A 23,192-nucleotide genomic window follows, 5' to 3' on the forward strand; every position below is an offset into this window, starting at 1 on the left:
CAATCCAGAGTCTGGATACAGCCTGGAAACCAGGTCTCCCGGGTTTTAAAACGGGTCTTTGGGACCTCCAGGAGGCTCTGGTCTGAAGAACGAAGGAGGAACTAATTCCTAAAAAGGCTTTAATAAACATTGAACCAGTTTGGACCTCAACTTGTTAGTTTTTTGTTTTTTTTTTGTTTAAGTTCAGAGCAAAAAACATTTTGTGAAAAAATAGCACTTTTTTCTGAATGCAGCCCTAGGACGGCTGCTGAAGACGCATTACATAGCATTAGGTGGTCGTATCTGTAATGTCCTAAAAAAGGTTGGTTTTAATGAGGTCTCATTAAAAAATGTCAAATGTCTTCAATCACTGTATCAGGAGCCGACAGCAGCGGCGGCGGCGAACGGGAAGCTGACAGGTCGGGTTAAGTTAGAGGTCGACAAGAAGGGACGTCGTCTGTCTCCAACACTCTTCGGTATCTGATTAAAGACGGGGTGGAGGTGGGCGGTCTGAAGCACAAACTGAGTCTATTTGCAGATGACGTGATGGCGTATGGAGGACAGCCAGATCAGGGTACAAACGTGACAAACACACAGACACTGGCTTTAAACTACACACACACACAACAGAGATTAAACACAAATACAAACTTAAATGGGACATGGACCAAATTAACTCGGGGTAAATATTACAAAAGGGGTAAACAAGCTATACGATGCAAATTATAAACAGATCAACATAAACATCAAGAGGGACCTAGGACGATGGATGACTACTGGACCTCTACCAATCCCCACCCATACCTGTACCACAGGTTATAGAGTGGGACAAAAAAAAGACCCAGGTTCATTGGGGGGGGGCAGCCCAGGATCAGACTGGCAACGCCACAACTATCCAAGGAGAAAGGGGCAATGGCGGTCCAAACCTCGAAGATTACTATTACACAGCACAGATCAGGCAGCATTATGCTGGACTAGATAAGACCACAGAGCAGAATGGAGTCATCAAGGGGAGAGTAGGAGCATCATACACAGCTGTGTGTACGAGTCGGGGGGATTTAGCACTGTATAAAAGCAAAGTGGGAAAGAGAACTAGCAGCTGAGGTAACAGGAGGAATGGCAGGTGTGCGCGGTGCAGCGTTCAACCACTGGGTCAAGAGTTCAGCTGGAAGAACATCCATCCATCCATCCATCCATCCATCCATTTTCTTCCGCTTATCCGGAGTCGGGTCGCGGGGGCAGCTGCCTAAGCAGGGAAACCCAGACTTCCCTCTCCCCGGCCACATTCACCAGCTCATCCGGAGGGATCCCAAGGCGTTCCCAGGCCAGCCGAGAGATGTAGTCTGCCCCAGGGCCTCTTTCCGGTGGGGCGTGCCTGGAACACCTTACCAGGGAGGCATCCAGGAGGCATTCTAACCAGATGCCCGAGCCACCTCATCTGGCTCCTCTCGATGTGGAGGAGCAGCGGCTCTACTCTGAGCCCCTCCCGGATCACCGAGCTTCTCACCCTATCTCTAAGGGAGAGCCCGGCCACCCTGCGGAGGAAACTCATTTCGGCTGCTTGTATTCGTGATCTCGTTCTTTCGGTCATTACCCACAGCTCATGACCATAGGTGAGGGTAGGAACGTAGATCGACCGGTAAATCGAGAGCTTTGCCTTTTGGCTCAGCTCTCTTTTCACCACAACAGACTGATGCAGAGACTGCATCACTGCGGAAGCCACACCGATCCGCCTGTCGATCTCCCGCTCCATCCTTCCCTCACTCGTGAACAAGACCCCGAGATATGTAAACTCCTCCACTTGGGGCAGGACCCTATCACAGACCCGGAGAGAGCACTCCACCCTTTTCCGGCTGAGGACCATGGTCTCGGACTTGGAGGTGCTGATTCTCATCCCAGCCGCTTCACACTCGGCTGCGAATCGCTCCAGTGAGAGCTAAAGATCACGTCCCGGTGAAGCCAACAGAACCACATCATCTGCAAAGAGCAGATACCCAATCCTGAGGCCACCAAACCGGATCCCCTCCACACCTCGGCTGTGCCTAGAAATTCTGTCCATAAAAGTTATGAACAGAATCGGTGACAGAGGACAGCCTTGGCGGAGTCCAACCCACAGTGGAAATGATTCTGATTTACTGCCGGCAATGCGGACCAAGCTCTGACACCGGTCGTACAGTGATCGGACAGCTCTTACAAGCGAGTCTGGCACTCCATACTCCCGGAGTACCCCCCACAGGAGTCCCCGGGGAACACGGTCAAATGCCTTCTCCAAATCCACAAAACACATGTAGATTGGTTGGGCAAACTCCCATGCCCCCTCAAAGACCCTAAAGAGTGTGTAGAGCTGGTCCACTGTTCCAGGACTGGGATGAAAACCACACTGCTCCTCCTCAATCCGAGGTTCAACAATCCGACGGACCCTCCTCTGCAGCACCCCTGAATAGACCTTACCGGGGAGGCTGAGGAGTGTGATCCCCCCTTTTTGAAGAGGGGGACCACCACCCCAGTCTGCCAGTCCAGGGGGACTGTCCCCGATGTCCACGCGATGCTGCAGAGGCGTGTCAACCAAGACAGCCCTACAGCATCCAGAGCCTTAAGGAACTCCGGGCGGACCTCATCCACCCCCTGGGCCTTGCCACCAAAGGGATTTTTAACCACCTCAGCGACCTCAGCCCCAGAGATAGGCGAGCCAGCACCAGCTACCCCAGACTCTGCTTCCTCATCAGAAGACGTGTTGGTGGGACTGAGGAGGTCTTCGAAGTATTCCCTCCACCGCCTCACAACGTCTTGAGTCGAGGTCAGCAGTCCCCCATCCCCACTGTACACAGTGTTGATGGAGCACTGCTTTCCCCTCCTGAGCCGCCGGATGGTGGACCAGAATCTCATCGAAGCCGTCCGGAAGTCATTCTCCATGGCCTTTCCAAACTCCTCCCACGCCCGAGCTTTTGCCTTAGCGACTGCCAAAGCCGCGCTCTGCTTAGCCCGCGGATACCCATCCGCTGCCTCTGGAGTCCCACAGGCCAAAAAGGCCCGATAGGACTCCTTCTTCAGCTTGACGGCATCCCTTACTGCCGGTGTCCAACAACGAGTTCGGGGGTTACCGCCACGACAGGCACCGATGACCTTACGGCCACAGCTGCGGCTGGCCGCCTCGACAATAGAGGCATGGAACACAGCCCACTCGGACTCAATGTCCCCCGCCTCACCCGGGACATGGTTGAAGCTCTGCCGGAGATGGGAGTTGAAACTCTTTCTGACAGGGGACTCTGCCAGACGTTCCCAGCAGACCCTCACAACACGCTTGGATCTACCAGGCCTGACCGGCATCCTCCCCCACCATCTGAGCCAACTCACCATCAGGTGGTGAGCAGTTGACAGCTCCGCCCCTCTCTTCACCTGAGTGTCCAGGACATGCGGCCGCAAGTCTGACGACACGACTACAAAGTCGATCATCGAACTGCGGCCTAGAGTGTCCTGGTGCCAAGTGCACATGTGGACACTCTTATGTCTGAACAAGGTGTTCGTTATGGACAATCCATGACGAGCACAGAAGTCCAACAACGAAACACCAATCGGATTCAGATCAGGGGGGCCGTTCCTCCCAATCACGCCCCTCCAGGTCTCGCTGTCATTGCCCACGTGAGCATTGAAGTCCCCCAGCAGAACGAGGGAGTCCCCAGAAGGAGTGCTCTCCAACACCTCCCACAAGGACTCCAAAAAGGGTGGGTACTCTGAACTGCTATTTGGTGCATAGGCACAAACAACAGTCAGGACCCGCCTCCCCACCCGAAGGCGGAGGGAGGCTACCCTTTCGTCCACCGGGGTAAACCCCAATGTACAGGCGCCAAGTTGTGGGGCAATGAGCAGGCCTACACCTGCTCGGCGCCTCTCACCGGGAGCAACTCCAGAATGGAAGAGGGTCCAGCCCCTCTCGAGGGCAGTTGTTCCAGAGCCCAAGCCGAGCGTTGAGGTGAGTCCAGCTATATCTAGCCAGAACCGCTCAACCTCGTGCACCAGCTCAGGCTCTGGACGAACATCATCCAGTCTTTTCTAACCCCAAACACCAAAGGGATGCACCCGACGGAAGAGGTGCTGCAGGTCATGTAGACAGGAAGGGGCGGACCACACACACACACACACAAACACACTCTCTGGAAATGCCCAAAACTGAAAGTCTGAAAGCTGAAGTGCAGCATTTCCTTTTTGCACAGCAGACGCCACCTTTAGTTTTAGAAATGAGGCCCCTGAACTGGTTTGGTTGGTGTTCAGTCCACCGTCCCTGCTGACAAACAGTCACTGTAGCGGGGTCCCAGCTAGCTTTTAGCCACCCAACATGGCGGCGTAAACAGACAGTGTGACATCACGGCTGCCGATCTTGGCCCACTGGGGACCTGTACCCCAAGACCGTGGGGGCTCTGGCTGGGGCTCTCCTCTGCCGCCCTCCGGGTGGGGCTGGAGTCGTCTTTGGGGTGGGGTAGCTTGGGTTGGTGCTCCGGGGCTGCTGCTGAGGGCCCGGGTCTCTTGGTCTGCCTCTGACCTCCGTAGAGGCGTGGTTCAAATTATTTCTTCATTTTCTTCCTCAAGCTAATAAAGACACAGAACCATACTGGACGCCATTGTTGTTTTAAAACAGTTCATACCGACCTAGTGAGATACCCCCCCGCTGCCCCCTTCAGGTTAGGAGGAGAAACTGCAACGCAACACCAAAACGACACGTTCGTCCTACACTCCAGTGTGAGAGCACACTCATACATACAGCATAAGCTACGCCATAACCGACCACACGCAGAAGCCGCCCGTCAGCTGTGCCATGACCGACCAGATGCTGCACGAGTATAAATCCACCTTAACTGTATTTTTTTTAAAAACAGCGCTGTCTTGTGGCGGGTTGGTGGAACAACAGGTGTATTGTTTTTGTTTCATTTCAATTACTGGATTTATTTAGAACTGATGGTGGCAGATTTTATAGATCGTTGTTACGACAGAATCGTCATGGGGAAACCAAACAACACCTCCACCCCCTCCACCTCATCTAAATCCAAGAGACAGCGAAATGAGGATTCACCTGGAGCTATTTCACCACCGGGGAACGACTCAACAGATGTTCTGATCTCTATAGATAAGAAACTCAGTAGTTTTGATGCGCGTTTGAGTCTGGTAGAAATTCTCCACAAAGAGTTCCAGGCGCTACGTGAATCATTAGAATTCAGCCAGAAGCAGGTGGAAAGTCTGGCTGCAGAAAATGCCGGTCTCAGAGAGACGGTAAAATCCCTCACCGAGGGCTTGACCCGTCTCTCAGATGAAAATAAGAAGATTAAGGAAACGGTGATCGATCTGCAGGCGCGGAGCATGAGAGAGAACCTGGTATTTGCAGGGATTCCAGAGCAGACGGAGGAGGACCCCGAGACCACGGTGAAAAACTTCATCAAAACCCACCTGAAGCTCCCAGAGGAAACGGTGAAAAACATCTCCTTTCACAGAGTCCATCGGCTCGGCGGGAGGAAACCCGGGTCCAGCAGACCAAGACCCATCGTAGCGAAGTTCGTCAGCTTCAAACAGAAGGAGCAGGTGAAGAACCAGGGCCGCGAACTGAAGGGGACCAACTTCGGAGTAAACGACCAATATCCGAGAGAGATTCTGGACCGACGGAGAATCCTGTTTACCATCAGACGGAAATCTATGGCTAATGGCGCTCGCGCTGTCATCGCGGTGGATAAACTGTTTATTAATGGACAACTGTACCGCGACCCGGACGTCACTCCGTGGCTCTTCTGATCCCAGGTGCTGTAAGTCAATCTCTCCAAATGATCACTCTTAACTCGCCATTATAGATCACTGACAGTAGAACACACTGCTCGTCTCACCACAGCCTCTACACCTAGATCGATGTATTTTTTTCTGTTTTGTTTTTATATTTCACACAAATACTTTTCTCACTTTTCACTATCTTTCACGCTTTCACTGTTAATTGTAATCCAGCTCGTAATATCAGCAGCGCACGCGGCCGGTCAAAAACCGTCAGGACGCACAGCCGCACCATACATGATAAATATAAACACTCGCGTTTTATGTATGAGAGAACACGCATTAAGGTACATATACGGACATTTAACATACGGACAAACGCGCGCAATCAGGCTGCATGCAAACACGCGCGAACACGCAAGAGGGGCGCACAAAGACACACGCGTCAGTAACACGCATGAAGCATTAAACCGTTCACAATAACCATGTTAAAAATCGTCTGTTGGAATGTACATGGAGCCGGTTCCAGGGAGAAGAGGTTGAAGATCTTTAATAAATTACAGGAGCTGCAGGCTGACATTGTCTTACTACAAGAGACTCATCTAACAAACTCAACCATAGATCTTCTTCAAACAGCTCAGTTTCCTCATGTTTACTCAGCTTGTTACAATTCTAGGCAGAGAGGAGTAGCTACTCTTATTAATAAGAGACTAAATTTTGACATAGATAGCACAGTAGTGGATCCGGAAGGCAGATTTCTGATAACTTTATTATCTATTTGTAATATCAAACTATGTATTACCAATGTGTACGGCCCCAATGCAGATGATCCCTCCTTTTTCCACTCCCTGTTTGCTACACTCCAGAATTATTCAGATAACAGAATAGTGCTAGCTGGTGATTTTAATGTAGTCTTGACTGAACAAGATCGCTGCAGCACATCAGGTAGTCATCGAGTCTGGCAGTCGTCAGAAACTATCAAACAGTACATGAAGGATTTTGGTCTTTGCGATGCTTGGCGCTCTCACCATCCTAAACTAAGAGAATACACCTTCTTCTCTTCAGTTCACCACTCCTTCTCTAGACTAGATTATATATTAAATAGTAACTCACTAATGGGCGACATTTCAGAGACTCAGATACATCCAATCAGCATCAGCGATCACGCACCAGTTTCATTCACTCTGAGAAACAAAAATAATAAACCGATTGGTAAAAGCTGGAGATTTAACACCTCTTTATTGAAAGATCCTGAGTTTATTGATTATTTTAAAAAAGAATGGTCAATTTATATAGAAAAAAATGACATGCCTGAAACTTCAGCGTGTCTCCTTTGGGAAGCAGGAAAAGCAGTAATGCGAGGGAAAATAATTTCCTTCTCCTCACATAAGAAGAAGAAGGAAACAGCAAGAGTTTTAGAATTAGAACTCAGGATTAAATCATTGGAGGAGGCTTACCGCATTTCCCCCGAAGAGCACACAATGAATAATATAAGGAAAACTAAATGGCAGCTTAAAGAAATTATAGATAAAAAAACACAGTTTTTAGTGCAAAGACTTCGCTTGGAGAACTTTGAACACAGTAACAAATCTGGAAAGTTTTTAGCAAATCAACTAAAAACAAACAAGGAGAAAACAACAATCTCCTCTGTTAAAGATCAAGACGGAAACATCAGCCATGACCCAGACAAGATAAATGACACGTTTAGAAGCTTCTATAAAACATTACATGAATCACAGATTAATCCAACAGATGAACATATTGAACAATTTTTAAACAACATTAATCTACCAAAACTAAAAAATGAAAATAAAATAAATTTAGATGCACCTATTACTGTAAATGAACTCCACGAAGCTCTCCAACATATGCCCAACAATAAAGCCCCGGGTCCAGATGGTTACTCAGCAGAATTTTACAAGGAATTCTGGACAACGCTAGCTCCTACATTTTATAATATGTTGTTAGAAATACAGGAAAAACAAAAAATACCGCAAAATATGAACTTAGCTAATATAACACTATTGCTAAAACCAGGCAAAGACCCCACACTTCCATCCAGTTACCGTCCCATATCTTTAATAAATGTAGACCTGAAAATAATTAGTAAAGCTCTTGCCAGAAGGATAGAAAAAATAACCCCTCTTATAATACATCCGGACCAGACAGGTTTTATAAAAGGTCGACATTCATCTACTAACACACGTAGACTAATTAACCTCATTGATTACTCTACTTTACATAATCTAGAATCCACAATCATTTCTCTAGATGCAGAAAAAGCCTTCGACAGGGTAAACTGGAAGTTTCTATTTGCAACACTAGACAAATTTGGGTTTGGACCTTCTTTCATAGAGTGGATTAAAATATTATATAATAACCCAAATGCATGTGTGAAAACCAACGATCAAACTTCTCCAAGCTTCCGCTTACAGAGAGGCACCAGACAGGGCTGCCCACTCTCCCCCTCACTTTTTGCCATATTCATAGAGCCGTTAGCAGCTGCTATTAGACAAAATACAGAAATTAAAGGAATCCAGGGCAAAAATATAGAACATAAAATAAGTCTTTATGCAGATGATGTATTACTCTTCCTTCAGAACTCACAAACATCACTCTCTGAGACAATCACAGTTATTAATAAGTTCTCATCAATATCTGATTATTCTATTAACTGGTCTAAGACTACAGCCATGTCCATCAACTGTGACCTACAAAACATCCCTAATATCAAAATACAGACAGGAAACATTAGATATTTAGGTATAAATATTTCCCCCAGATTATCAGATTTAACAAAATTAAACTATGTTCAGCTACTAAAAACAATAGAAGATGATCTCTTACGGTGGAGGCGCTTACCCATCTCACTAATGGGGAGAGTTGCCACCCTTAAGATGATGATTCTACCTAAAGTTAATTATTTATTTTCAATGATACCCACTAAACCCTCCACCAGTTGGTTTAAATCTCTGGACTCTTTCATATCCAAGTTTCTTTGGAAAAACAAGCCGTCACGTATCAGTCTTAAAACCTTACAGCAGACTAAAGATAGAGGAGGACTGGACCTACCAAACTTTAATAACTACTTTATAGCTAACAGGCTGCAGTACATCTCCAAGTGGCTCAAACCCAGTTATCTGGATGAGCCGTGGCTAGATGTGGAGCAGGCTTTGTGTGAGGACTTAGTCATCTCTGACCTGCCGTTCATCAGCTCAACCATTAAACCATATAAGTGCTTTAAAAGCCTTAACATCCGTTTTTCCTTAATGGCTTGGTGGGAATTCTGTAAGATAACCAGATCTTCCCTCTTTCCATGTAGACTTACACCCATCTGGAACAACCCTGACATCCTGCAGAACAAAAAGATGATAAACTTCACTCAATGGAAGACTAAAGGAATACAACAGTTAGGACAGATAATAGAAAATGGAAACTTTGTATCTTTCAACACAATTGTCTTACAGTATGGAATCAACAGCAATAAATTCTTAGAGTACCACCAACTAAAATCAATTATATGTAAGAAGTATACCCCTGTATACTCCTGAATCATAATACTCCAAAATTATTATCAAAAATATATAGATTACTTGCAAAGCTAGAAGACAGGATATCTCTCCCAACTTCAAAATGGGAAGATGATTTATCTAATAACTTTGATCAGAAAAGATGGTCACAAATATGTTTAAACACGTTTAAAATGACTCAGAATTCAAATATACAACTAATACAATTCAAAATTCTCCATAGAACTCATTATACAGGACACAGGATGTTCAGGATGGGCCTTTCACCATCAGATATCTGCCCACACTGCTCTGAGAACACCTCTGATAGCTACATCCATGCGCTGTGGTCCTGCACACCTGTCCAAAGGTTCTGGATTAAGGTGTGTGAAGATCTCTCAAAATGGTTTAAAACTAGTTTTCCTACAAACCCCACACTTTGCCTACTGGGCGACCTGGGTGACACTAACATAGGAATACACTCCATAAACTTGGTCCTCGCAGTCTTATGCATCGCAAAGAAAACTATTCTTGTGAACTGGAAAGATAAGAATAATTTGTCTATCCAGCAGTTTAGAAATCTCCTGTTAGATCACATCAGCATTGAGACAATGTCTGTCTCCTCCAGGAACCAGTCAGATGACTTTCATTCCCTCTGGTCCCCTGTGACTGGCTACATCACTTAATGTAGGTGGAGGATTGCGGCTTCGCTGGGATGGGGGCGGATGTGGGTGGGGGGTCCCTGGTGGCTTCAGGTCTCCGGTTGTCTCCTGGGTGGGGATCTAGGCTGCTCCGCTGCTGGGTCGGGGGTTCCGGTCTGGGCGGGCGGCATTGGGTGGGCCCCGGGGTGGGGCTGCCTCGTGGCGGTGGGGGGTGGCTGCCGGGGTGCCTGGGTCGGTGTCCGTCGGCCCCTGGCCGGGTGGCCGGTCGGGCCCGGGGTGGGCCGGGTGGGGGCCCCGGGCTCTGGGGCGTCGGGTCTCCCCCCGCTCCTGGGGGTGGGGGGTCTGCCGCTGCTGGGGGGGGCTGGGCCCGTCCTGATGTGCCATGCCGGGGGTTGGTCCGTGCCCTGGTGCTTGGTCGCAGCCCCGGAACCTGGGTGGGGGTGTGTTTGTGTGTGGGTGTGTGTGTGTGTGTGTCTGTGGGTATGCTGGTGTGTGGGTGGGTGTAGAGGGACGTGTGTGCTGTATGTGTGTGTGGGTGTGTATGAAGGTCTGGGTGTGTGCGTGTATGTGTGTGTGTGAGTAGTGTGCGGGTGTGTGTGTGGAGGTCTATGTGGGATGTGGGTGTGTGTGAAGGTATGTATATATGAGTGTGTGCACGTGGAGGTCGAGGTGTGTGTGGAGGAGTGAAGGAGTGGGTGGAGGCGTGAGTATGTATGGAGGTGCTTGTGTGTATATGCAGGTATGTATGTGAGTGTGTGTGTAGTGGTGTATGTGTATGGAGGGGTATGAGAGTGTGTGTGTATGTGGGCACCGGTGTGTGTGTTTATAGGTATGTGCGTGACGTGTGTGTGTGGAGGTATGTGCACGTATTGAGGTGTTGGTGTATAGAGGTGTGTGAGAGTGTGTGTGCGTTTGCAGGGGGTTAGGACGTGTCCTCTGGGGGGCGCCCTGGCTGGGTGTTGGGGGCGGGGGCCTGGGGTTCCCTTCCTTCGCCTCGCCCCCCTCCCACTCAGAAAGAGGAAAGTGGCCCCTTGGGCTGGGGGCTGGCCCCTGGGGGGGTTCGTGGCGTGCCTGGGTTGGGGTGCCTGCTCTGGGCCTGTGACGCCCTTCGGGGCCGGCGGGGGACGGGGGCGCCCTAAGCCACTGGCGGGTCGTCTTCCAGGGGGGAGGCTTACCCCCCTCTGGACCTACATCTCCTGACCCCTCCCCTCCCCACTCTTCACTACATACACAGGTAGGGCCGTGGGGGGTGTGCTTGTTGCGCTGGGCGGGGCAGGGGGGTCATCATAGTGGCCCCGTTGCTTCGCCGAGCGGCAGCATGCCTCCCAGCTTTTAATTCCACTTAGTCACTGAGCACAAATAACATTTGCAACATACAAACACGTTTTGGGGGGTGGAACATGCAAGGTCAGGTGGGTGGGACTGCTCAGGTGGCCCCACCCCCTCCTCAATGCAGTTACTGCCCCCCAATTTTAACCCTCTTTTTTTAATTGCAAACAGCACATAATATATTCCCTCACTAGTGGGGGAGGGAGGGGGGATGGGGTCTTCAAGCGCCCCTGTCTCCATGGATGGCCCGGGGGCGGGGCGGGCCGGGTGGCCTGTCGCGTTGGCCCGGGGCGTGGGCGGGCTGCCCCGGGGGGTTTGGCTGCTGGCCCTGGGGGGAAGGTGCTGTTTTGGGGGTGGGGAGTGGGGGACTGGGGCGGGGTGGGCGGGGTGGGGGCCTGGTTCGTGTCTCCTCGCCTCCTGGCTGGGGCTGTCGCCCCGCGGCGTGGGGTGGCGGGAGGATGGTGGTGGGGGGATGGTGTTTGTGTGTGTGTGTGTGTGTGGGGGGGAGAGTGGTGTGTGTGTGGGGGGATGGGTGGTGGAGGGATGGTGTGTGTGTGTGGGAGGGTGGGGTGTGTGGAGGTGGATGTGTGGTGTGTGGGAGGGGGGGTGGTGTGGGTGTGGGAGGATGAATGGTGGAGGGATGATGTATGTGGGGGAGGATGGGGTATGTGTGGGAGAATGTATGGTGCAGGGATGGGGAGTGTGTGGGAGGATGGATGGTGGAAGAATGGTGTGTGTGTGCAGGAGGATGGATGGTGTATGGGAGGGAGGATGGTGTGTGTTTGGGGGAGTGGTGTATGTTTGGGAGAGTGGGTGATGGAGGGGTGGTGTGTGTGTGTGTGGGAGGATGGGGTACGTGAAGGTGGATGTTTGGTGTAGGAGAGGGAGGACGGTGTATGTGTAGGAGAATGATGTATGTGTTGGAGGATGGGTAGTGGAAGGATGGTGTGTGTGTGTGTGTGTGCGTGGGAGGTGTGAAGGTGGAGGATGGTGTATGTGTGGGAGGATGAGTGGTGGAGGGATGATGTGTGTGTGGGAGGATGGGGTAGGTGTGGGAGAGTGTATGGTGGAAGGATGGTGAGTGTGTGGGAGGATGGATGGTGGAAGGATGGTGTGTGTGTGGAAGGATGGATGGTGGAAGGATGGTGTGTGTGTGTGGGAGGACAGAGTATGTGAGGGTTGGATGGTGTATGTGTGGGAGGATGAATGGAGGAGTGGAAGGAGAGTGTGTGTGTTTGTGTGTGTTGGTCTGGGGGGGGGGGGCAGGACTGGTTCTCGGGGTGTGCGGCTGGGCGCTGGGGTGTGGGGCTGGCCTCTGGCGGTGGCCGTCTGGGCGGGCCGGGTCCCCCCGGGTGGCGTGCTGGCCCTGGCCTGTGGGGGTGGGGGGTGTCCCTGCGCTCCTGGGCCCGGGCCCTCTGCCCTGTCTGTCCCGGGCGGCCGGTGCCCGGGGGGGTCGGGGACTGCTGGCCTCGGCCTGCCGGGGCCGGTGCCCTGTGTCCGCGGGGCGGCTCCTGCTGGGGTCTCCTGCTGCTGCCTTCCTGGGCGGGCGAGTGGTCGTCTCTGTGGACCGGTCGGGATCTGTAGCCTACGGGGGGGCTGGTGGCCTGGGTCTCGGGACCGCTGGCCTGACTCTGGCCTCTGTTCAAGTGAGGTGGCATCTGCATGATCACTCTGCATGGTCACTCCTTCCTGAACGTCTCCACACAGTCTTTGCGTCGCCGTGTGGCCGAGTTCTCCAGCATATCCACACAGGTTTCTCTGCGCGTGTTCTTGAATACAGCAGTTTCACTTATATCTATTATCATTTTTTTTTTTCTTTTTTTTTATTATTTCTGTTCTTATTATTATTATTATTACTCTTACTCTTATTATTATTACTACTACTATTATTATTATTACTATTATTGTGATTATTATTATTGTTACTATTATCAACTAGTTGTGTAATGACCTACTGGCCAGGATGATCTTAGCTATATATGTTGTAAGTAGTATGGATTACATGGTTTTCTGTATAATGTTTTAAGTCCCCACCCGCACTCCCCACACCCTTTCTGTCCCTCTCTCTCCCCTCCCTCTTCTCTCTACTTTCTTTTCTATCTCTCTCTCTCTCTGTCCCCTCCGGTCGAGTCCAGCATTAAGAGTCTGATTTAATAAAGTTTTTCATGTCATCAAGAGGGACTTTATACATGTAGTATAAATCCCTGCTTGATAGAGTAAAATTGCCCAGCACCAGACAGCAGCCAGACAATCATTCTGTTTGCAACGATGCTGGACAAGACAGGTTAAAAGAAAAAAAAAAAAAAAAAGAAAAAAAAAAAAAAGAACTGAAGGGTCTTTATCTTTCGGTTTAAGAGTAAAAATCCTGGTGGTGAATGCAGGATTTAAACTACTAACATCCACACGAACATCACACACCAAACAGATCAAATGAAAGCAAAAATGCTTTAAAATTTAGTCCAGATCTAGAGGGGGGTGTCTGCTTGGCATCTTTGTCTCTTCCTGTTAGCAGCAGGGTGACGTCAGTCAGACCGGTTCTCTCTCTCCATGCAGGATGTCTCTCTCATGTAACCTGTGGGTTACCTCATAGGCGCATTCTGACAGAGAAGTTCAAAGAACGCAGTTCTAATAACTGTCCTAGTTCTAGGAACTACCTTCTCCAGAGGAACTGTTTCATGTTGCATTCGCACATGAGTTGGGGGCGGTAGCGGGACCGATGTGACGCATACGTCTGCGACAGTGACGTGTGACTTTAGCGCCACATAACAACAAAACAAAACCCGCTAAAAACAAAACAACACGGCAAGTTAATATGGAGAAGGAAGAGATCGTAGTGTTCATGCTCTGCTTGATGGAGATGTTACTGATGGACGATACAACCAGGCGTCTCACGTCGAGGCTGGAAGGCTCCTGAAAGTCAGAAGATGAAGAATCCAGCGGCAGGAGATCCGCCGCAGACAAAGGAGACGACGTGTAAGTTTAACTTATTAAACATGCGCCGATTGTATACGTGTCTTATGGGTAAACATTTCAGACGGCGGGTTTATTGTAACTCGTGTTCTGTTTCAGACGTTGCTGCAGCTCATTGAACCTCCTCACCGTCTGGCTGGTCCGGAGCAAAGCTGATAACTAGTGGGAAAAGGTTGTTCTCAATTTTACCGATGAGCAGTGGACAGAGAATTTCTGTATGTCCAGGGAGACATTTCAATACATCTGTCGCCGCCTGAAGCTGCACTGGAGAGGATGGACAACCACCTGCTGCAGGTACTGAAGGAGATGGAGAACAGCCTGGATGTTTTACCTCCTGCCTTCCAGCTAATCACTACACACCTCTTCATAATAAGCATCATGTTCTGGAAGTTCGACAGACAGAACATACATGTATACATGATGTACACATTTAAAGAGAAAATGTTCCATAGAAAATGCATCATTTCATTTTTTTTATTTTTGTGTGTGTGTAAAATAAAGATCTCATCATCTGCTTTTAAGCTTTGTGTGTTTTATGGAATCATCAGTAGAAGGTGGAGGAGTAATCCGTCAGTGGAGGGTTGGTTGTGACTGAGTTATGGTTTAGAATTATGAGGACATAGTCACACAGATTTAGCGTATATGAAGGTAAAAATATAAAAAGGGTGGTGAAATGTTTACAGGTGTGTAATTTGTGTCAGATCTTGGTTAAACATGATAAACTTCGTTCTGTGATATGGAGCATATTATAAAGTTGATGAACTAACGTAATTTACACCCAGGATAAGACTTAAAATGTAGCGACCAAAGATGGATTATTTAATATTTCATAGCTGTGATAAGTTAAAAAAAACTCAATATTTTTATTAGCTAATATTTTATAGATGTGGCCAAAGCACATCTAACAGACACAAACTGAAAACTTCAGACTCTTTACAAAGTCATTTATTTTTTTATAGTGAATACAGCAGAGCAAAAATAACTATGTACATGTGTGTGTATATGCTGCATATCACACTGGCTTTTCCTGCCGCACACAGGAGTCATTTGCTGCGGCGTTGCCCGAGTAAACATGTCGGTGGTACAAGCTGTCCAATTTACTGTTTGTTCGGTTCGTCCCGCTCCGTTTGTCGTGGTTCTTAATTTATTTGTAGTCTTGTGTGAGTTTTCTACGTGCGCTGCTTCGCGTTATCCCGCGTTCTCTGACTGAGAGCTGATCGTCAGGAATATTTTTATATCAAAACCTCTCTGAAAATCCTCTGTGGCGTAGACGGTCAGAAGAGCTTCGACCTCCTCGTCGGTCCATTTATCGCTTGCTCTGTTGTTGTTTTTGTCCGTATGTGCAACCGTGTTTTTTAAATGTGGCGGGGACACAAAATGCGGAAATCTGGCAAAGGGCGTAGCTACCAGTCACCAAACACCTACGTCATGAGGGTTCCTATAGAACCCCGCTCAGACCCTGCCTCGGAGCAGGAGCTAAAATGGTTCTAGGAACTGAGGGCTTTGGTCCCTAGTTCCTATATCTCGGAATGCGCGAAAAAACGGCCTGGTTCCTGAAAAGGTTATAGGAACTGCAAAAGGTTCCTACAGTCGGAAAGAGCCTCATAGGCTGGTGGGTGTTTGTTGGAGCTGGTGGGGGTTGGAGTCCCTCCAGCAGGACGGTTGGAGGAGGGGCGTCGATTCAGCCTTTTGTTCTCTTTTGTTCTCAGCCAGCCAATCCTGAGTGGATGTCGCAACAGTGCCTGTACACATTTCCCATCATGCAACTGTGTCTCACTCAGGATCAGATTGTAACTGAAATACTAGTTTAAGAACTGAACCAGGTCACAATGGAGCTGAAAAACTTCTTATAACCACTTAAGCAAAGCTGCTTTGCTTTTTATCAATCAATCAATCAACCTTTATTTCTATAGCACCTTCTCATACCCCAGGGTACCCAAAGTGCTGTACAGATAAAATGACAACAAATAAAACATCAAATCATAATAAAACAAGCAGTTTAAAACAGTAAAACAGACAGATAAAAATATAATTAAATTAAAAGACCTAGCCTAATGATCCTGCTCTCCGGGGTTAAAAGCCAAAGTAAAGAGATAAGTTTTCAAAAGACATTTAAAATTGTTCAGATCTTTGGCAGACCTCACAGAGAGAGGAAGTCCATTCCAAAGTTTTGGAGCCACCACGGAAAAAGCTCTGTCTCCCCGAGTGACTAACCGAGTCCTCGGGACAAGTAACCTCAGTTGATTTTCCGACCTCAGTGCCCTACCAGGGCGGTGGTGGTGAAGCAGCTCGGACAAATAAAGAGGTGCTAGACCATGTAAACATTTAAAAGTCAAGAGTAAGAGTTTAAAAGAAATTCTAAAAGCAACAGGCAGCCAGTGAAGGGATCGCAGCACTGGCGTAATGTGCTCCCGCCGTCTGCTACCCGTTAGTAAGCGGGCAGCTGAGTTCTGAATCAGCTGGAGACGGCGCAGAAGAGATTGATCAATCCCAGAATAAAGGGAGTTGCAGTAGTCCAGTCTAGAGAAAATGAAAGCGTGAATAACCCTTTCTAGGGCATCACGGGGAAGGTAAGGCTTAATTCTGCTGATAAGCCTCAGCTGATAAAAGCTAGACTGGACTACTGCACAAACCTGCCTGTCAAATCTGAGGTTAGAATCAAATAAAACACCAAGGTTTTTAATAAAAGAATGAATAAATAAGTCCAGGGTACCAATAACGCTGCTGCATCCTGCCAGCAGGTCAGATTTACCAAAAATAATGACCTCTGTTTTTTTGCTGTTTATACACAGGAAATTTCTCTCCATCCAAATTTTAATGTCCTGCAAACACTGTTGAAGATTTTTAACACAATGATCTTCTGCAGATTTAAAAGATAAATAGATCTGAATGTCATCGGCATAACAGTGAAAAGAGACTCTATATTTTTTTAAAATGGATCCCAGAGGAAGCAAGTATAACGAAAACAAAATAGGGCCTAGGATGGAGCCTTGAGGAACCCCAAAACTAAGTTGGGCCTCAGAAGAAGAGAAATGCTCAAGATGGACTGAAAAGCTTCTCTTTTTTAAATATGACTCAGACCATTTGAGTACAATACCGTTAATTCCTACAGACTGTTTGAGGAGCATTAAAAGAATGTCATGATCCACCGTATCAAAGGCCGCAGTAAGGTCGAGAAGGATTAAAACAGCAGAGGCTCCAGTATCAGCAGCTAAAAATAAATCATTGCACACCCTAAGAAGGGCTGTTTCAGTGCTATGACACGGCCTAAAACCAGACTGGAATTTTTCATAAAGATCATAAAGTTTTAGATGATCCTGTAACTGATTGTAAACAACTTTCTCTAAAACTTTGGAGAGAAAAGGAAGCTTGGAAATTGGCCTAAAATTTGAAAGAATGGTAGGATCCAGGTTATTCTTTTTAAGAAGAGGTTGCACAGCAACATGTTTCAGAGCAGATGGAACACAACCCAAAGTAAGCGAAGAATTAACAAAGTTAACAATCCAGGGACCTACAGCACACAATACCTCCTTCAGGAGTCGAGGTGGAATAGAATCACCAGGACAGTGTGAAGGCCTCAGATGTTGCACTATTTCAGATCTGACAGATAGTCACAGGTTCAAAATGTTCAAGCACAGCAGAAGACACAGTCAGCACAGCCGGATCTGGTGAGGACAATGAGGGTGAGCATCTAACAGCACTCACTTTCTCAATAAAGAATTTTAGAAATCTTTCACATAATACAATAGATGGAGTCAGAGGAGATGAATCATACGGATTCAACAGAGAGTTCAAGCAGTTAAAAAGAATCCGAGGTTTACTGATGTTCACAGACACTAAGTTCAAAATAAACTGGCTCTTAGAATTCTTTACAGCTTCCTGATATTCAGATAAAGCATTTTTTAATATCTCCAAGGACACATGAAGCCTGTCCTTCTTCCATTTCCTCTCCGCCCTCCGAGTGATGCGTCTGAGCGCACGGGTGTGATTATTGAGCCACGGCTGTACAGCTGGTTTACAGCGTAAAATCCTGACAGGGGCAATGGAGTCTAAAATGTCAGAACACAGGGAGTTAAACTCCTCCAGGAGTCTATCCACATCTCCATGCTGCTGTAAGTCCACAGAGGGAAGGGTGGACTTAGTAAAAGCAGCAGAAAAAAGGACGGCCGTCTGTGCGGTGATCAGACGTCTTGAGCGGACCGAGGCGCTTGAACCAGACTCAGATTTAACCAGATTTAAACAAAACAGGCCGATGATCGGAGATGCCCACATCACAAATCTCCTGTACATCACCATGCACACCCAAAGTGAGGACCAAATCCAGAATATGACCCTTTTCATGTGTTGGTTCCTTCACCAACTGAAGCAGGTTAAAGAGCTGATCAGGCTCATAAAGTCTTTAACTGCACTGAAAAAAATGTTTAGTTGAATTTACTTAATTTTATTTCGTCAAGTGGTTGCACGCAATAAATTTATCTGAATCCAGATATATATTTTAGGTTAACTATACTCAATAAATTTAAGTACATTCAACTAATTATTTTTTTTTACCACTTTAACTTAACTATAATTAGTATATTTTATTTAAACTTTCTTAGTAATTCCAACTAATTTTAGATGTACTAGAATAAATCATTTTCATCTAACTCTAATATGAAAGGTATATTTAGTTCCATTAAAATTGTAGTTTCTTATAGTTAAAATTAAGTTTTTATTCTAATTTTTAAAAATGACCAAAATCTAAAAAAAAAAAAATACTATACCCAAAATCACTTTTAATATTTCAATAACAACGAACAGTTCTTGTTACAAACTGTGGCTAGTCTTTAAGACAAGCATTTGTAAAAAAAATAAATAAAAAAAAAGCACAGACCTGTCAAATCTTTTATCTATAAACAATATCTGGTAAAAGCTCCAACCAAATATTTTCCCTTTTTCTGAATTGAGGGGAAAAAGTTTTATGCTTACATTTGCAAAAAAAATATGAGTGGGAAAAAAAAATATATCAGCAGAATTTTCTAAACCACACAAAAGCTGCATTACAAAAATTTACCTGGAGCCCCAGGTTGAACCACAGAGAGACCACAGCTTTTTTTTTCTTTGGATTTTGCAATATATAAACTAAATGTAAGAAGTTTAGCTCTATCAAAAAACTACCTAACTGTACTAAAATAACTGAACTGCTGGTGATCTTTCAACAAAATGGATTTTTATGTATGACACTATCATTTAATTAAAACAAGAAATACAACGTAACAGAAATCCTGTCAAAAAACAAAATTATATACTGTGTAAACAGTCTTTAGGCGAACACTGGCTGAAAAGTTGTGGTGGTACTTCTTTGAATAGCATCCCGTCTTCGTCAAAGTTGCAGCATTCCCAGGGCTCATTTGACACAGCTTGCTGGTGTTTACTTGTGTGACTTACTGCCCACCAAGCTTGTTCTTTAGCCCAAGAACTTTAGGGGAAAGCTTTTCTCCATCCAATTTCATCAGCACTTTCTGAATGAATTCATAGGAACGTCTCAAATCCTTGGGATAGGCCAGGTTCAGTGCATAGATTACTCCAAGCATCGCTGCACAAGCCTGAGCTGGAGATCTGATGTTGTCCATGATGATAACGCCTTCAACAAATATCCCAACGTCATCATAAAGTCCATTTCGTCCACCTTCCTTGTTGATGGCATAAATACCCGTGGCGTACATCTGCAGGTCACTCAGGATGCTGTCGCCATCAATGTCCTGGATCGTGAAAGGCAAAAATAAAAACTTTAAGGGCACAGATAAATTTTGCTACAATGGCATACATTTTTTTGGTTAAAAAAAGTATATCAAATGGAACCAAGTAAGCCTGGCAAAGCTGCAATTAATTTACCGTTTGTAAAAAAAAAAAGAAGAAAAAATCTATTGCAGTAAAAAATTATACAATAGCTCTGACTGCAACACAGACACGTTTATATCACTTATAACACCATAAATGCTAACATCGTACCCTAGTCTCGCCCTTCATTCCATTACTGTGCTTCATTTGTTCATATATTTAAAGTGATGGTGGTATTTTGTCGTTTTCATTTTAAATAAAAAAGAAAAGGAAAGATTATACAGTAAATATTGTGAAACAGCAGAATTGTGACGTTGGACTTCTGTCACAAAGTTGGATGAAACGAGGCATCACCATTCAGACACAGACTGGATCAGCATCCGATCTAGGACCACATATGGACATTGTCTGGCAGGATTAAATAAATAAATAATCATTTTTAAAAAATCTAATTGAGCTGCAGTGTGAGCAGATTTTTTGGGACCTTCAGGAGACTCTGGCCTAAGGACCGAAAAGTGCAGAGTAGAGACAGTATAGCAAATCTGCAATATACTTGGGGACCTGACCATGTACCACCCAGAAAAAACAAACCTAAATCTTTAAAGTCAATACAAAATTTGACTGGAACTCCGTCAGTTCTTGATCAAATAGGGGTGATGTGGGCCATTATGGGCTTACCGGTCACCCCACAACCACAAATGTCCACCCTTAGCTGTTAAATTTAATTGATTTAAATTTTACCCACAAAACACTTTTGGTGGGTCACCCGTCGGGTACCCGACCCGTTCCAGGACAGACTGCGTCTGTGTCCTCACTCGACCATTTGTTTTGAAAAACACTCCAACCCAGCTCTGTTACTGTACAAACCTTCAAACTTGTCTTGGACAGAATTGTCACCCCAAATACTAATTAAGTCCAGAACTTAACTTTCTTTCCTCTGACTAGACACATCAACATTATCTGCTGTGATTATATTTTGCCAGGTGCAGAAGGTGTTTGATTGCTCAGTTAGCAGAGCATCAGTCTCCCATGTGGGAGAGACCAGAGGTTCTAATCCCCCAAGGGACAAATATTACCACCTTCTGGTTGGGCCCCTAAGCAAGACCCTTAATGCTACTGCCTAACCACTGTAAGACGCTTTTGATAAAAGCATGAGTTAACGTAATGTAATGATCGGCCAAAAATGTATTCTGTAGCAGGGCAATGACCACAAACATTCTGCATAAGTCACTAAGAACCATCTTGACTGGCGACACACAAGGAGTTCTGGGACTGATGGTATGGCTCATGCTGAGCCCCGATCAACATCATGTGTCAGGGATCACCAGGCGATGCACAGACCGGATCCTGCCGGTATTAGTGGGAAATTTGTGATTAGCTATACATGACTCTTGGAGCAAAATGCAAGGTTCCTTTAAGACCTGTGTGCACATCTATGGTCATAAGAATAATTTTTTTTTTTTTACACATTCTGTTTGCTTGTTTTGCATTTTGTAAATTTATTCGGAGTGAATTATCAGTGATGAGAAATTACTCTGATGGGCCATGTAGATTCCCGTATGTGTATGCCACTTACTGTGCCACCCCAATCACAATATACTAATGGATGGAGGAAAATAAAAAACCTTCAATAAAAATAAAAAAAAACACTGGCTCTTTAACTGACTTACCACGTACCCTCGGATAAGACTTTCATCATCCTCACCAAGGTACAGGCAAAGTCCTTTGAGAACTGCTACTCTTCTGTCTTCAACATCACTTGTAGCCTGTTAAAAGATTTGCAGATTTAAACACTGAAAGGAAAAAAAGAACACTAAAAATTATTTAAAACCATACAAAAACCATGTGACAACCACATGTAGTTGATTTCAGACCAAAATATGTAATGAAGATATAAATGAGTATAATGGTGTAGTTTCAGCCAACAGTTTGTAGACTCGCAGGTCATCCAACTGGTTGTAAAATGTCTGCATACACATTTATCACTAGTTTATAAATTCATGACGGGTGTATGAACTTCCACCAAACACTAGGTAAACACGAACATCTGAGACTGAAACAGGTGGAAACATCTAAACCTGAACATTTATTGTTATTCTAACAATCTAAATTATTATTAGTGTTTCTGCATCGTAATGACTCATATCAGCTGATCGTGGACAGGCTGTTTCTAGCGTGTCTTTAGATGTATTTTAACAGTTTATTGGTGGAAAAACATCAAAGTTTAGGTAGAAACCCTGGTGACATTAGATTAGCATTTTCTATATACACTTACCTCTTGAATGATCTGCACATGTTGGATAAACTTTTGGCCACAAACACCTTCTTCTGAAAAATAGATGCAAGCTGAGGTGCAAGATTGTCCAACTCTGCCATGAAAGTTGTCTTAAGTTGAAGAGTTGTAATCCTCTGAAATTCGGCATTTATCTGTAAAAAACAGAGAACAAACAAGTGGCATTGACATTAGTATCTTTTAGCTTATTAATACTCCATTTAATGCTACATTGCAATTTTCTTCAAACATAAAAATTTGCATGTGTGTTGGGAAATGACTGCTGTTAATCCAGTGAGCAATGAGAGAGAAACAAAAAGAAAAACCAGACAAAACTGGCTAGGTTACAGACAAAACATGTATCAGTGTTAAAATACTGCAAAGCAATATAAAGTCATTACATCAAAGAACACTTCACAAAAGCAAGCATGTCTTCACCTCACTGATCTGAAAAAGCGCCGGCCACCTAGCTTTGAACGCCCCAGCAGGAAGACTTCCCTGCACCACCTCTTTTCGTCGGTACGAGAATGTTCTTGACATCTTTTGTTTAACATCTGACACACTGTTTCTTCGTGTGATGTCATTCAGAAGCTCAACTCTAATGGTTTCCAGACTATCATCCGTTTCGCCAACTGGATGTGAAGGACAGAAGTTGACTTCTGCCTTTTTAGGTTTCTTGACATTTTTTGCTGGGAGACATTCATCTCTGGATTTGTTTTTCAAGGCATTTACAGTCACTTCAGGACAGCCAATGTTTCGCATCTTTGTCCTGTAATTAGCCATTTTATATTTCAGGCTAATCATCCATCCATAGTAACCAGTGGCAGATGGCTCTCACAGACATGGAAATCTTTTGATCAGTGCCTCTGCGACATCATCTGTTTGGGAACTTTGTGGATAAGCAGT

The 23,192-nt window shown here is 45.8% G+C and overlaps 1 protein-coding gene across 1 annotated transcript in view; it reads right to left on the reverse strand.

Moving 5' to 3' along the window:
- LOC121638250 (NACHT, LRR and PYD domains-containing protein 12-like) overlaps positions 1–23,192 on the reverse strand; it is a 38,223-nt gene that overhangs the window by 11,818 nt on the left and 3,213 nt on the right. The window lies entirely within an intron of this gene.

This window comes from Melanotaenia boesemani, chromosome 4, assembly GCF_017639745.1.
Source record: "Melanotaenia boesemani isolate fMelBoe1 chromosome 4, fMelBoe1.pri, whole genome shotgun sequence".
NCBI lineage: Eukaryota > Metazoa > Chordata > Actinopteri > Atheriniformes > Melanotaeniidae > Melanotaenia > Melanotaenia boesemani.